Source organism: Equus caballus, chromosome 4 (assembly GCF_041296265.1).
Source record: "Equus caballus isolate H_3958 breed thoroughbred chromosome 4, TB-T2T, whole genome shotgun sequence".
Lineage (NCBI taxonomy): Eukaryota > Metazoa > Chordata > Mammalia > Perissodactyla > Equidae > Equus > Equus caballus.
In genome coordinates, this window is record NC_091687.1 from 3,378,121 (window position 1) to 3,391,223 (window position 13,103).

At 41.4% G+C, this 13,103-nt stretch overlaps 1 long non-coding RNA gene across 4 annotated transcripts in view; it reads left to right on the forward strand.

The window, feature by feature from the left end:
* The window catches only part of LOC138923868 (uncharacterized), a 90,274-nt gene that overhangs the window by 43,668 nt on the left and 33,503 nt on the right, over positions 1–13,103 (forward strand). Inside the window, exon 3 of one of the 4 annotated variants that reach the window (XR_011438081.1) lies at positions 7,996–11,939. The exons of the other annotated variants lie outside the window; for them this stretch is intronic. This is a non-coding gene — a long non-coding RNA (uncharacterized lncRNA). Of the gene's footprint in view, positions 1–7,995; positions 11,940–13,103 lie in introns of those variants that run through there. 4 annotated transcript variants of the gene reach the window in all.

Genomic DNA, 13,103 nt, shown 5'->3' on the forward strand with positions numbered 1-13,103 from the left:
AATTTTCTCAACATTTACGTTAACAATAAAACACAAAAAGGTGGGGGATAAAACTGAAGTCGAGCTCTGTCTCAAGTTAGCCGCAAGTAATAAGTAATTACGGCTAAATTGATACCTGACCTAATTTTAGCAAAAATTAGATATTTGACCTAATTTTAGCAAAACCAGCCAGTTCTCCTCCAGCTCGTTAAGAGATACATTTAAAGTAAAAATTTGATTTTTCTGTGTAATAGTTACTTATCAGAATTTATAATATATTTATGCGGTTTTTATCAACAGTTTGCGAATAGTAATTGAAATGATAACTCCATCTAGAATAATTTTTAAACATGGCTTCATGGTTACTGGAAACAAAAAAATATAATTTCAACCTAGTATATGCCTTTTGTTGTGATAATTAAGGCAATTGACAAAAAGTTTCAAGAATAAAAATATGTCATATGAAGGAAATTTTTGGTAGAATCAGAATGGAAATATGAGTTCAAGGAGAAAAGGAAAGACGCGAATCTTTGATTATTAAAGAACAGCTTGTTCATGTGTTTTTAAAGAATAGATGATGTGGTATTTAGATTCTATTGGGTATATTTTTTAAAGTGCTGTAATTTTTTTTAATGACACTATTTACTATATGCTAGAAGTTACATCCTTTGTAACTATTTTTAACTTAGGATGAAGTTTCAGGTGTCTGCTTAATAATGTGCAAGAGGATACAAAGCTTTACGAAATCCTTTTGGAAGAATTTGAAAGTGAAAAGTTTGAAGACCACTATTTTAGGAAACTCAGTCAGAGATCAGTGTGCAGAATGGGGAGAAATTGGGCAGGGCACCAGTGAGGAGACAATCGATTTTTTCCAGACGTAAAGAATTTGAATTGTATTAAATTCATAGTCATGGAAATAAAGAGAAACAGACTGAAACCAAAAGCTACTAAGAAAAACGAATTATTAGTGTCAGTCCCTGTTTCATTTCATCTAGTTTTAAATACCGTCAAAACTGAATTTCTCAGTGGTTTCCACCTGTAGACTCTACCTCGACTTGGTCCCGAACACCTGCCTATCCACCCTGTCCTCCTCCCCTTCCTCCCTCCCTCCTTTTCTCTCTTCCTTTCTGCCCCCCACTATTCATCAGACACTCTGCTAAGGGCTCGGACTTCTGAAACAGTTAACGTCGGGTCCCTGGGCTCTGACAGCTTCCAATCTAGTAGAGAAGCTAACAGCTGAGCATGATATGGAGCGAGATGCCTATACGGCCTCTACTACCCACCCCCCCCCCCCACCTTTGTAACCTGCTAGAGGATGGAGAGCTGAAGCCTCCATTTCGCAGACTTCCTCAGATCCCACATGTGACTCAGCCTCTGTCAAAGCAGACACACGCGTGTCATATTTGGCAGACGGAAGTGAGACAAAGGTGGCATTTCTGTTCTTTCCACTAGGGATTTGGAGGCTCTGGTTTTTCCATGACAGTGGAGCAGGGGGCCCAGGGACTGGTACCTACTTGTGTGGGTGCCAGGGACATCCATTTCAAAGACGGCGTGAATCTGGAGTGAGGCAGTGTGCCTGGAGCCAGTAGCTGGGGTTGCCATTTCCCTATTCCCCAGTTTTCTGGCCATGACATAGGCCATAGCTCCTTTGGTTGGCACATCTGGCCATCATTCCTGGAAGCTCAGCCTGGAGCCTGTTTCCCCAGACTTCCTAACGATTTTGTAAGCACCTAAATTGTTATATTAAATCCCTTTGAGTTTAAATTAGCTAGAAGGGCTTCCTTTATTGGCAACCAAATTGTGGCTGACACAGATAAAGCCCGTCATTCCTCCCAGCCTCCTCCCAAACTCTTCCCAACCTCTTTCCAGCCTCCTGTATTATTCTCTCAGTCTCTTTATTGTCAAATGGAGCTGTTATCCTATGGGCCAGTGATAACCCTGAAATAGCACCTTGTTACTCCTCCTCCCCTGTGTGCTTTAATTCTCAACTAGTCTCTGGGATGACTTGTTGTGGTTGGTCCTCTTTTGGGTGAACTGGAGTCCCTCGTGCCCTATCCTGGCAAAGGCTGTTCATAAACAGGTCTAAATGGTGGCTTCAGAAGCATGGAACTCTTACATACTGTTTACTCTCGTTTTTCTGTCTCTTTGTTCCACCCACCTGCTTGGGACTCCATTACTTCCTCTTGTGCCCTTTGCACAGGATGCCTTACTCACCCAGCTGCTCCTCCACAGTGTGTCTTTCTGTAAGTGGGTCATTTCCTTTAAAGCGTTGGTTGTATTTAGTTGGCCTAAGAAGTTCCGTGGAGAGCTAATTTAAAATGCAGATTTCCCCAGCCCAACCCTGATTCAGTGGGTCTGAGGTGTGGCTGGAAGTCTGCATTTTTAACAAATGCAACAAGGCATCTGGATACACCTTGACAACTCTCTGATGTCAGTGCTCAACCCACTTGAGTGGTTAGGCTAGAGAGCAGATCCTGGCTCCACCCCTCTTCCCTGTACTGCAGACAATGAGAAAGGAGAGAGCTTACAGGTGGCTCCTAGGTTGTAAATTTGGGTGACTAGGATTATGATTGTAGCACTGGTTGAAACAGGGAAATCGAGAAGATAAACCAGTTTACGGGGGAAATGATGAGTTCCATTTGAGACGTGTTGGGTTTGACAGCCAAGTGAGGATGAGATATTGTTAGCAGCTTGTAATGGATTGATGACTCAGGTCTGGAGGTTGGTTAATGGGGTGGACTCTCTGTTGAGTGGACCTCTTAGAATCACCACTGTAGCTAAATTATTTCTTTAATGTGGTGGAACCATGATTGTCCTGAAAAGAAAATACATCTATTGGTGTCATTCCCAATATGCCATGGAGTCAAATATATTTTGTATTTTCTGCTGGGTTGTATAAGAGGAAAAGCAAGAAGATTCGTGGTAAGATAATCAGAGTTATGGGTTGCCTAGGAGATGCCTAAGATCCAGCTCTTTTTCCTTGTTTTTCTGTTTATGTATTTATTTTTTGAGGAAGATTAGCCCTGAGCTAACATCTGCTGCCAATCCTCCTCTTTTTGCTGAGGAAGACTGGTCCTGAGCTAATATCCGTGCCCATTTTCCTCTACTTTATATGTGGGACGCCTACCACAGCATGGCTTGCCAAGCGGTGCCATGTCCGCACCCGGGATCTGAACCGGCGAACCCCGCCAAAGCGGAATGTGTGCACTTAACTGCTGTGCCACTGGGCCGGCCCCAGATCCAGCTCTTTCTTACGGCTCTCCTTCCCTTCTCTCTCAATCCTGCCTTCCCTTTCCTCCAGCCCACTGGCAAATATATCTTACTGTGTAAATTAGGGAAGGAAAAATTACGTAGGAAAAGCATAAGAGAAGAGAATACAAATCAAAACTACAAGTGTTATTGTAAATGTTTCAATTGGCCACAAACTAGGTAGAGTAAAGTAATGCGGTTGTTGCAGATGTCTCACAGTCTGTGTAAAGAGAACTCTAAACTCTCCTTCCAATTTATTATAAAAGTTTTGTTTCTTCTCTAGGACTTAAAGCCATTGTTTACGAGTGGCTTTCAAGCTCTCTTTTCACGTGAAATCTTATGCAGAAATAGTATTTCAGAAATGTAACTATACTTGATCGAATTCAAATATATACCATTTATTAATTCTAAAGTTGTTGCCTAGGTTTCATGAGAACAATAAGGCTATTTTGATAGAAATAAAAATTTTAGGGCCAGCACCAGTGGCCTACTGGTTACGTTCAGCATGCTCTGCTTTGGCAGCCCAGGTCCGGTTCCTCGGCTCAGACCTACAGTGCTCGGTTAGTGGCCATGCTGTGCTGGCGGCCCACATACTAAAGTATAGAGGAAGATTGGCATGGATATTAGGGCAAATCTTCCTCAGCAAAAAAAAAAAAGAAAGAAAGAAAGAAAGAAAGAAAACTTTTAAACTAGGGTATATGGACGATGGTTGTATATAAGGAAACAAATTTCTTTCCAAATTTGTGTTGCTAAAATCCTGATTCAGTAAGAAAAGTAGTTGTAAATGGAACACTTTTTTAAAAAACTAACATGGTTTGCAATCTCAGCATACTGTAAATAAACAGATATGGTACCAGATCCCTAATTCTGAAGTCTACCCTATAATGATTTAACTCTGTCAGTGGGTCAGTCATAGATATGCACTGAACACTTAGCATGTTCAGGATACTGAGATTGCGTTAGAGAAAACAGACACATGGCATTTATAGCCTAGCAGGGACGATAGGCACTAAACAAATAATCGTAAGTAATTATGAGTGCGTAAATTACAAGTTGAAAGAAATTCTAAGTATGCTGGGAATGTCTGACAGGAGACCTAACACTGTATAAAAGTGGTTAAAGATGTCCTTCCTAAGAAAATGATGTTTAAATTGAGACGTGAAAGGTGAATAGGCAAAGGGAAGGGCAAAAAAAAGGAGGCTAGTAGATGGGTCACTATGTACAAAGGGCGAAAGGTGGGAGCGGGCCTGGTCTATGTGAGAAACTAAAAGTCAGCATGATATTTCCCAACAAAGCTGGAGAGACCGGGGAGCTAGTCATACAGGCCAAATAGTACAAGACTTTCTAGCCACTGCACTGGGGTAATTTGTGAAGGATTAATTGACGTGTTTTTAATGCCAGTGCTATATTAACCTTCAACCCTCCACCTCTTGGGCTGTGAGCCAAGAGGCATTCCCTCAAGAAGTCGAGGGGGTGCCCCAAAGAAAACCAATAACGGAAACTTCAAATTTTTGTGGCTTTTAAGTCTAAACCAAAAAAGTAACAGGCTGGGCGTTAGAAAAATTGGGGCAGGGTTAGTATGGTCATGCACTACGTAATGACGTTTTGGCCAACAACTGACCTCGTATATGATGGAGGTCCCATGAAATTAGTACCATGTGGCCTAGGTGTGTAGTGGGGCCATACTATCTAGGTTTGTGTAAGTACACTCTATGATGTTCACACAACGACGGGATCACCTAACCACCGTTTCTCAGAATGTACCCCCGTCGTTAAGTGACGCATGACTGTAATGGGTCTGCATAGGGTGCCTGCGAGAAGGACCTGAGCACAGCCTCCCCGATAAAGGTGATCCCCAGTGGGCTGTGGGGAGCAGCTGGCTATTTTCCAGCGTGGCCAGACAGTGACACTTAAGAGCAGGCTGACCAGGAGGGTGCAAGGCAGTGCAAAGGCTGAGGGCAGCAAGTATCTAGAGGAGGAGAGACAAGGGCTCAGTATATTGGGGTAGTGTTGGAGTCCATCAGTTAATTTATATCATCCTGATGTAGCTATGTTAAGTTTTGGGGCATTATTTGAAAGATAACAGAAAGCCACTGAAGGATTTTAAATAGAAACCCAACTTAATGATATTCCTTTAGCTGAGTATAGAGGATGGTTTGAAGAAGGTGAGACTGATGGAGAGGGAAGACTGACAGAAGGATATTGCAGTAGTCCCTGCAAGAGATGATGGTAGTCTGTACAAGGATGGCAGCAGTGGCGATAAAAGGAAACAGACGGTTTGTACATTTCTGTCTTCGTCTGCTCAGACTGCCATAATAAAATATATAATGACCTCACTTAACTTTAGTTACCTCCTAAAGCCCCATGCTCTAGATACAGTCACCCTGGGGGTTAGGGCCTCAGCATATGAATTTTAGGGAACGCAATTCAGTCCACACCAATATCTTATACCTTTAGGAAATAGTGCTTGATTGGATATGGGGACGATGTGGAAGAGAGTGGGGAGAGACAAGGATGACACTTAGGTTTCTGGCTTGAGTAGAAATGATGGTGCCATTTGTAGAGATTGGGACCGCTGGAGGTAGAGAATATTTTTAGGAGAAGTATCTGAACGCAGTGTTAAACATGTTTATTTTGAAGTGTCTGTGAGATATCAAAAAGGGAATGTCAAGGGGGTAGTTGGTTATATAGGCCTGAAACTCAGAAAAGACGTCTGAGGCACAGATGTAGATTTAGGACTCATCCGCCGGCAGATGGTCGTTAAGCCCTGGCAGCGGGTTAGAATCCCTAGGGCAGTGGTTCTCAACCTTAAATGTGCATCACAATCGCTTGGCTGGCTTGTTAAACCACAGATTGCTTGGCCCCACTCCCAGAGCTTCTGATCCCACTGGACTTTCAGAGGCATATGAACATTTTAAGGCTTTTGAAATATACTGGTAAATTACTTTCCAGAGAGCCCGTAGCAGTTTATATTTTGATCAGCTGAGCATGAGAAAGCCCATCTCCCCATACCGTTTATTGCATTGCCTATTGTAATTTTTTAATATTAGAGGCAAAAAATGAACTCATTGCAGTTTTATTTTGCACATCTTTGGTTATCAGTGTGATGGGGAGCTTTATTTTTTTTGTCCACATTTTAAACTGCTGTTTGTATGTCCTTTGGTTTTGGTAAAAAACCTTTCTGTTTTTACATATTTATATTTTAACACACTTATTCCTTGGCCCCTTCAATACATCATGCATTGCATTTCGCTATCAGAATAGTTGGGAGATAATTCGTGCTGATAAAATATACCCTAACGTGTGTGAATCATTGCAGTTGGCAGGTATTTATTAGTCACCTTTGTGAATATGATGAAAATACTCTGCCACTGATACTTTTCCAAGTTGAATAATATAAAAATGTGGCGATATAGTGCTAGAGACAGTTTCTATACGTACGTAGAGTGAGTAAAACCAAGACATTGTCGTTCTGATTGACCCTAGGTTGTCCCATGGCTTTTTAAGGGGGCAAGGGCCTGGAAATACTTCCTCTTCTTCTAAATGTAGAACACACTTGACCGCCTCTGGCAAGCTGGCCATGACTTAGTGTTCCGTCTTACACAATTCTGTTGCGTGTGAAAGCCAGCCCAAATGCTTAGGGAGACAGCACTGAAGCTACTGATGGCAAGACCAGATCCTGCTGGGAGCTCAGCTGTCTTGTCTGTGGCTCTTTCAGTCAAAACTAGGTTACGTTTGTGACAGCCTCTTTCAGTCAGTGATGTTCGATGACTTGAAATTATACTTCAGTGTAGACTTCAAACACTTTATGACTCTTTCCTGGCCTGCTGCCTCCCTTGTTAATTTGTCATAACATCTGTCTTGGCCCCCTGTCATCACTTCTTTTGGCACCTGACAATCTCAGTGCAGTGAAACTGGGATCCGGTCTGGTTTGATGGCTGTGAAGCACATTTTCCCACGGTCACCATCAAACTGCATTTCTTAAACACCCACCCTACAGTTAGTTGATCGTAGAGATACTTTCTGGCTCTTTGAAGTAAAGGATAGCCAGCAGATTTGGCAGATAAAATAAATGCACAGAGGCATCATATGGCATCATAGCAAGGCCAACTCTTCATACGTTGGATTTTATAATATATTTATACTCTGAATGTCGAGTTTGGGGTCCTTCGTCTCTTCTTAGATTGGGGAAAGAGCAAAGCCTGGTGGAATGGACTTGAACTTTGGCTTCAGAAAGGCCAGTCTTCTGACTATATGACCTTGAGCAACCTTCTTCATTTCTCAGAATTTGTTCCTTCATTTGTGAAGTGGGGTAATACATTTCTCACAGGGCTGTTGTCAGAATGCGGAAACGTGTAAAACACATTGCAGGTGCTCAAATGTCAGTTCCCTTCCCTTATTGACTAGGAGTAGCCATCACTTCGTGAAAGGGGTTGTCAGTATATGACTAAGATTCAGAGAGTAAGTTCTTCAGTGAACAGCCTGATTCTTCGATAATAATGGCTCAGCCACAAGGGCCTGAGTAATTGTTTTATTGCTTTGAACTTCCTTTGGCACAGGGCCCCACCCAGCCCGTATGAAAATGAATGCCGCTGAGTGTTCCTAGGTTGTAAGTACTCTCAACACAAATTTGCGAAAAGGCATTTAATGGCTGGGAATCAGATAATTACAATTGAATATTGCCTATGAAAACCAAGATTCTCAATAAATTCAAAGACTCTTATATGTGTGTCCTTAGGATGACTATCTCCCCATTTCTTTTCACAGCTCCTGATGATACGAGAGACGGGGAGGTAGAAGGACAGAGAATGTTCCTGTTTGGGGCTCCATTGAAAGACTCTGATGCAGTTTCCTGCCAGGCCCCCACTTTCTCTTTTCTAGAGATTTTTCTCAATTACAGGAACACCATAATTAGAACTTCTGAAAATCACAAGTTTAGGTAGCAGCTGGCTGGGCTTTAGACCCCATGGATGTAGGGTGAGATGGAACAACTCAGCTTAGATGTATGATGTGCTCATTATCTATCATCCACATCCAGTTATTAAAACAGAGTCTCTAGCCTCTGTGAGGAGGATGTGGTCAGCTTGGTCTCATTGCCGTGTTTACTGCAAAGAAAAAATTCTTCTACATTTTTAAAAATTTCACTCTTTTGACTAATTTGGGCTATGTAGCCACACAACCTCCAGCCTTCTTCCAGTTCAAATTCGACGGATGTAGTTATTTGAATATGCTTTCCTTTAAACATAATGAAAAAGAGATATGGAAATCAGAATTTATGTAAAATGCAGTGTAATTTTGAGGCTGCCTATTAACTTTATAAAAAAGAGTTCCTTCTCTGGTTGAAGCTTCTCTGGTTCAACTAAGTTGGCGATAAGGTCATGGAAAAGACAGGTGTGGATGCTTGGGAAGAGCTCTGGTCTAGATTTTAGGGCTGTTACCAACCAGTTTTGTCTCCTTGGTTGTATCAGATGATGCTCTGGTCTTATAGTTCCCTGATATTAGGGAGTTGAGCAAGATAATCTTAATGGTTTCTTCTGTAAATTCAAGTTACAAGAACTCGTCTATTGTGTAAAGCAAGGCCCAAATTTCTGTCGTGAACCTTTTAAGTCTCTTATGGATTGTTAGTGGAGTCAGGAACTTCTCAAACTCTATTTCCCATAATTCCTTAGTTCTACCATTAAGCGCCACTGGTAATAGAGTTCTAAATATTATAACAACAGCAATTTAATGTTAAATTCAAGAACATATGGAGAAAAAATAGTTCAAGTTAACAGCATGCTAATATTTTTCATATGATAATGAGCTTATTCAATAAGCTTGCAAAGTTTCTAACTAATGCGGTATTGTTTTATAACTTGAATCTGTAAAGTCTGTTGAGCAGTGCCTTTTCCATTTGATTCAAATTTATGCAAGTTGACATAAATGAGTACATTTTCCTTCAAATCACACCTATCATAGTACATGACTTGAGTCTTAAATTTAAAATTCATATTGCATTACAATTCTCTTGTCTTCTTCTGGTACATTTAAGAAAACTGATGGTATTACTCAACCACATTTTTTAAACATTTAGGATAACTCTTATTCTTTAAAACAAATTTGAGAACCGAAACTCCACTAACCATAAGAATGACTTTAAAAGTGACTCACTCAATTTGGTGGTCAACTTATTTTTTAAAAATTAGATTTGAATGGAAAATTGAGAAAGCAAAAGGCTATTAATAATGACAGGAGGTGGGTGTATGAACAGGTGTAGTAGATTGTGGTGACAAGAGACGTGAAATTGCTGCAATTCTGAAGAACCACATCCCCATTTTTTTGTTACCTTCTTAATAGGTAGTGGTTTTATGATTCGGAAAAAGATGTGCTGAGTCTTGAGACGAGACCATCAGAATCTTTTTCATTCAAGAGGGTGAAAAAATTTCAACGTAAAATTTTAGGACTCAGAATAAGAATGAGTATTATTTGTTTTCATCTGAATTTTACACCGATAAGAGGAGATCAAACATTTTCACAAGTGTCTATAATGACCATGACTAGAAAGTTCTTCATTTCTCACATCCATGAAGTTGTCAGGTCTTACTGACTCTATGTCCTAAATATCTTCAGTTGCATCCTCTTTATCTTCACAGTCACTAGCTAGGCTCACACTGTTCTCATTTCTTACATGGGTGACTGCACCAGCTCCCAACGGTTCTCCCTCTTTCAAATATTGATCCTCCATTCTGCCAACAATCTGACCTACTAAAACACAAATCTGATCGTGGCCCTTTTCTGTTAAAAAGGCTTCAATGCATTCCCATTGCCTTGAGAATAAAATTCAAACCTTCAGCACGACCTACAAGTTTCTTTATGATCTGACATCTGCCCTTCTGTTCAGCCTTATCTGCCAGCATGCTCTTCCTCACTCCAGCTTAACTTCTTGGTCACGCTGAAGCAAATTTTAGTTCCCTGAATTCGCTTTGCTTTCTCACCACTCTTCTCTGCACGTGCTGCTCCGCTTGCTTGTGATGGCTTTCCTCACTTGTTCATCTGGGAAGCTCTCGCTGATCGTTTAGGACTCAGCCACCATGTCCTTTCTTCACCTGTAATCACCGTTCCAGTTGGGTGTTATGCCAGTACGTTCCCACACGCACCCTACCGCATACTTCATTCTACTCTGAATCACACTTCATGGTGACCCTGTAGTGCAGTTGTCTCTTTCTCTACACCGAGACCTCCTGCAGGAAAAGGACGGTGTCTCGTTCATGTTTTTCCCTCAGCACTTAGCATAGTGCGGCACAGAGTAGGCATTCTGTAAATGTATGTTAAAATAACCAGTGCATAACTAACCCGAGAAAGAAAAATTCAACATGGAGCAACTTGAGAATGGGATTCATTACGACAGTTATTGGTTCAAATTATTTTTCATGCTATTGAAGCTGTTCCGACCTACAACAGAAAGGCCCAAAACAGTACAAAAATCTCACAGTAAACCTTATTTTCCACTTGACTGAAAGAAACCACATTAAAGCAAAAACATTTCCTGATGTTCTATTTTACTTGGAAAGAAAAGGAAGCCTCTCCCCCCGCCATAATTTCATAAATTCACCATTTCCCTCTCTCAAGATGCAGTTATCACTGGCATCTTAAATCTCTGAAGCCTTATCAGCCCCAGTTAAAACAGAAGAGACAACTCCTGTTCCCACCTCTTCAACCACTCCTGTAAAGTGACTAGCAATTTTACTTGTATGTTTACAGTGTAATTCCGTGCAAAATGAAAGTCCTAAAACAGTACACTTTCATAAGGAGAAACAACAGGCAAAGCAAGGATTTTCATAAACTTGGGCATCCAGGAAATATTTCCTTATTTTTCTATATGCCTGCCCTTCTATGGAGTTAATTTCTACATAAGCCCCAGTAGGAAGGCAAGAATGAGAGGTGACAGAAACTTATCTCAGCCGCTTTGGATTTCCCTTTCCTCCTTGAAGTCTAGGGGCTGATGTAGTTCCTGGATGTCCGAGGGGTGGACGGCAGGGGTGTTGGTCCTTCCTCTCATCATCTAACCAGCTATCTCTCAAGAATTTTTGTCATACACACACAGACAAATGGCGTGGTACAACTACCGTGTACCATGTCAACAGACCACATCCAGTTGACGATGATCTGAAATCGGCTATAGTAGACATCTGAGCTACTGAAAGCAAAAGTGATAGCATGCTGGTCTCTACCAGAACCAAGTGATCAATTTTAGCATCTAAGCTCTGAAGCTTTATAATATGCCCTCTGAGAAGCTCAGCTCAATTTCAGATAAGTTACAAATGTGATACAAGGTTAATGCATGGAATGAGTGCTACATAAATTAAAATATTATATAAGGTTCAATGTATGTGATATTGTATTGAACGATAAAATTACAAGTAGATGATTTTTATTTATAGCAAATCATGGTCACCAAACAAATCCTGTGGTTTTAAGCACAAAGGAAATTAATAACAGCTTTGAAGTCCACAAAAATATAAGCCCACTCAGAATTACATCTTTATCAGTGTAGCTTTCCTTGTACGGAACAATAGAAAAAATCAGAAAAATGCGTTCTGAGATATTAATGCTGATTATCTCAGGGTGGCAAGATCACTGGTGGTTTAACAATTTTCCTTTCATCTTTTTCATTTTCTAAATTTTCTGTGATACATACGTATTATTTTTAGAATAAAAATAATTAAATTGCATTAGTAAGTTCTGCTTTTGCGGATATTGTGACTGAGACAGCAGGGGTCGTGTACGTGCATGTGTGCGTGCATGCTAAGTGTGAAGTTGGCACAAGGGTGGACTATCGCCTAGTGCAGTAGAGAGAAACTCAAGTGATGGTGGAAATGGGGTGGGCGTGCAAGTCGTGTAGGTGAAAGAAGGCAGCCGATAACATGGAAGGGCATACCCTGTCTGGAGGGGGCAGCTCTTGCTCAGGGCCAGCTGCCTGCTGCAACATGAGACTGCAGCTTGGTGTCAATTTTTCACGAGAAGCTAGATATCTAGATTTTCATGCGAAATTTTTTAATGTTGCAAATAAATTGTTTTTTAATCGTCAACACTGTGTCTGCCAAACCAAAGATGTCTGCAGGACAGATGTAGCTCCCAGGCAGTGCATTTGGACTTCCGTTCCGATCTTATTAGTTGATACTTTGATAAATTAATTTACAGTGCTTCCCAACATATTTGACACCAGAGCACACATAAAAATAGAGTAATATTTGTACAGCACACTGGAAGAAGCTTCTGGTTGCCTAGAGATATCTGAACTGAGGCCCCTCGTAATGCTTAGGTCTCAGCTGTCCCCTGAATTATTGAGGGGCTGAAGGACAAACTATCTTGGGTGTCCCTGTAAGCCTGTAAGAGACAGTATTTCTTCTACCTTCTCAAATCCTGTCACTAGAATAATCACTCCTTTGGTAGAATGCCTGAGTCATGAAAAGAGCAAATGAAGTGGGTGAGGAGTTGGTTGAGTAGTTGGTTGGTTTGTACCATTGGAATGGGGTCAAGGACGAGGACACTTTTTACCAGCTTTATTTTCCTGGAAGTCACTTTACAGGACCCCATAATCCACTGGCAGCACCCACTATGGCGTGGCCCACTCTGCACTAGAAAGCATGGAGTAATGTCTGGGGGAAATGAGGTACACATAAGCTGTTGGTGGTGGTAGAAGAGAGAACAGGGTTATGACGAGAAATCCCAGGACCTGCAGAAGTATTTGGTGGGGGCAGGGAGCGGGGCTGGCTGGCTAGAGAACCTCCTGGAGAACCCGGGTCCTGCTCAGCTGGTGTAAGTTCCTTAAAGACAAGGAGCATAAAGGGCTTTGTACCCTGGGGCCTGGCACAGACGCTGACCTAGACAGTACC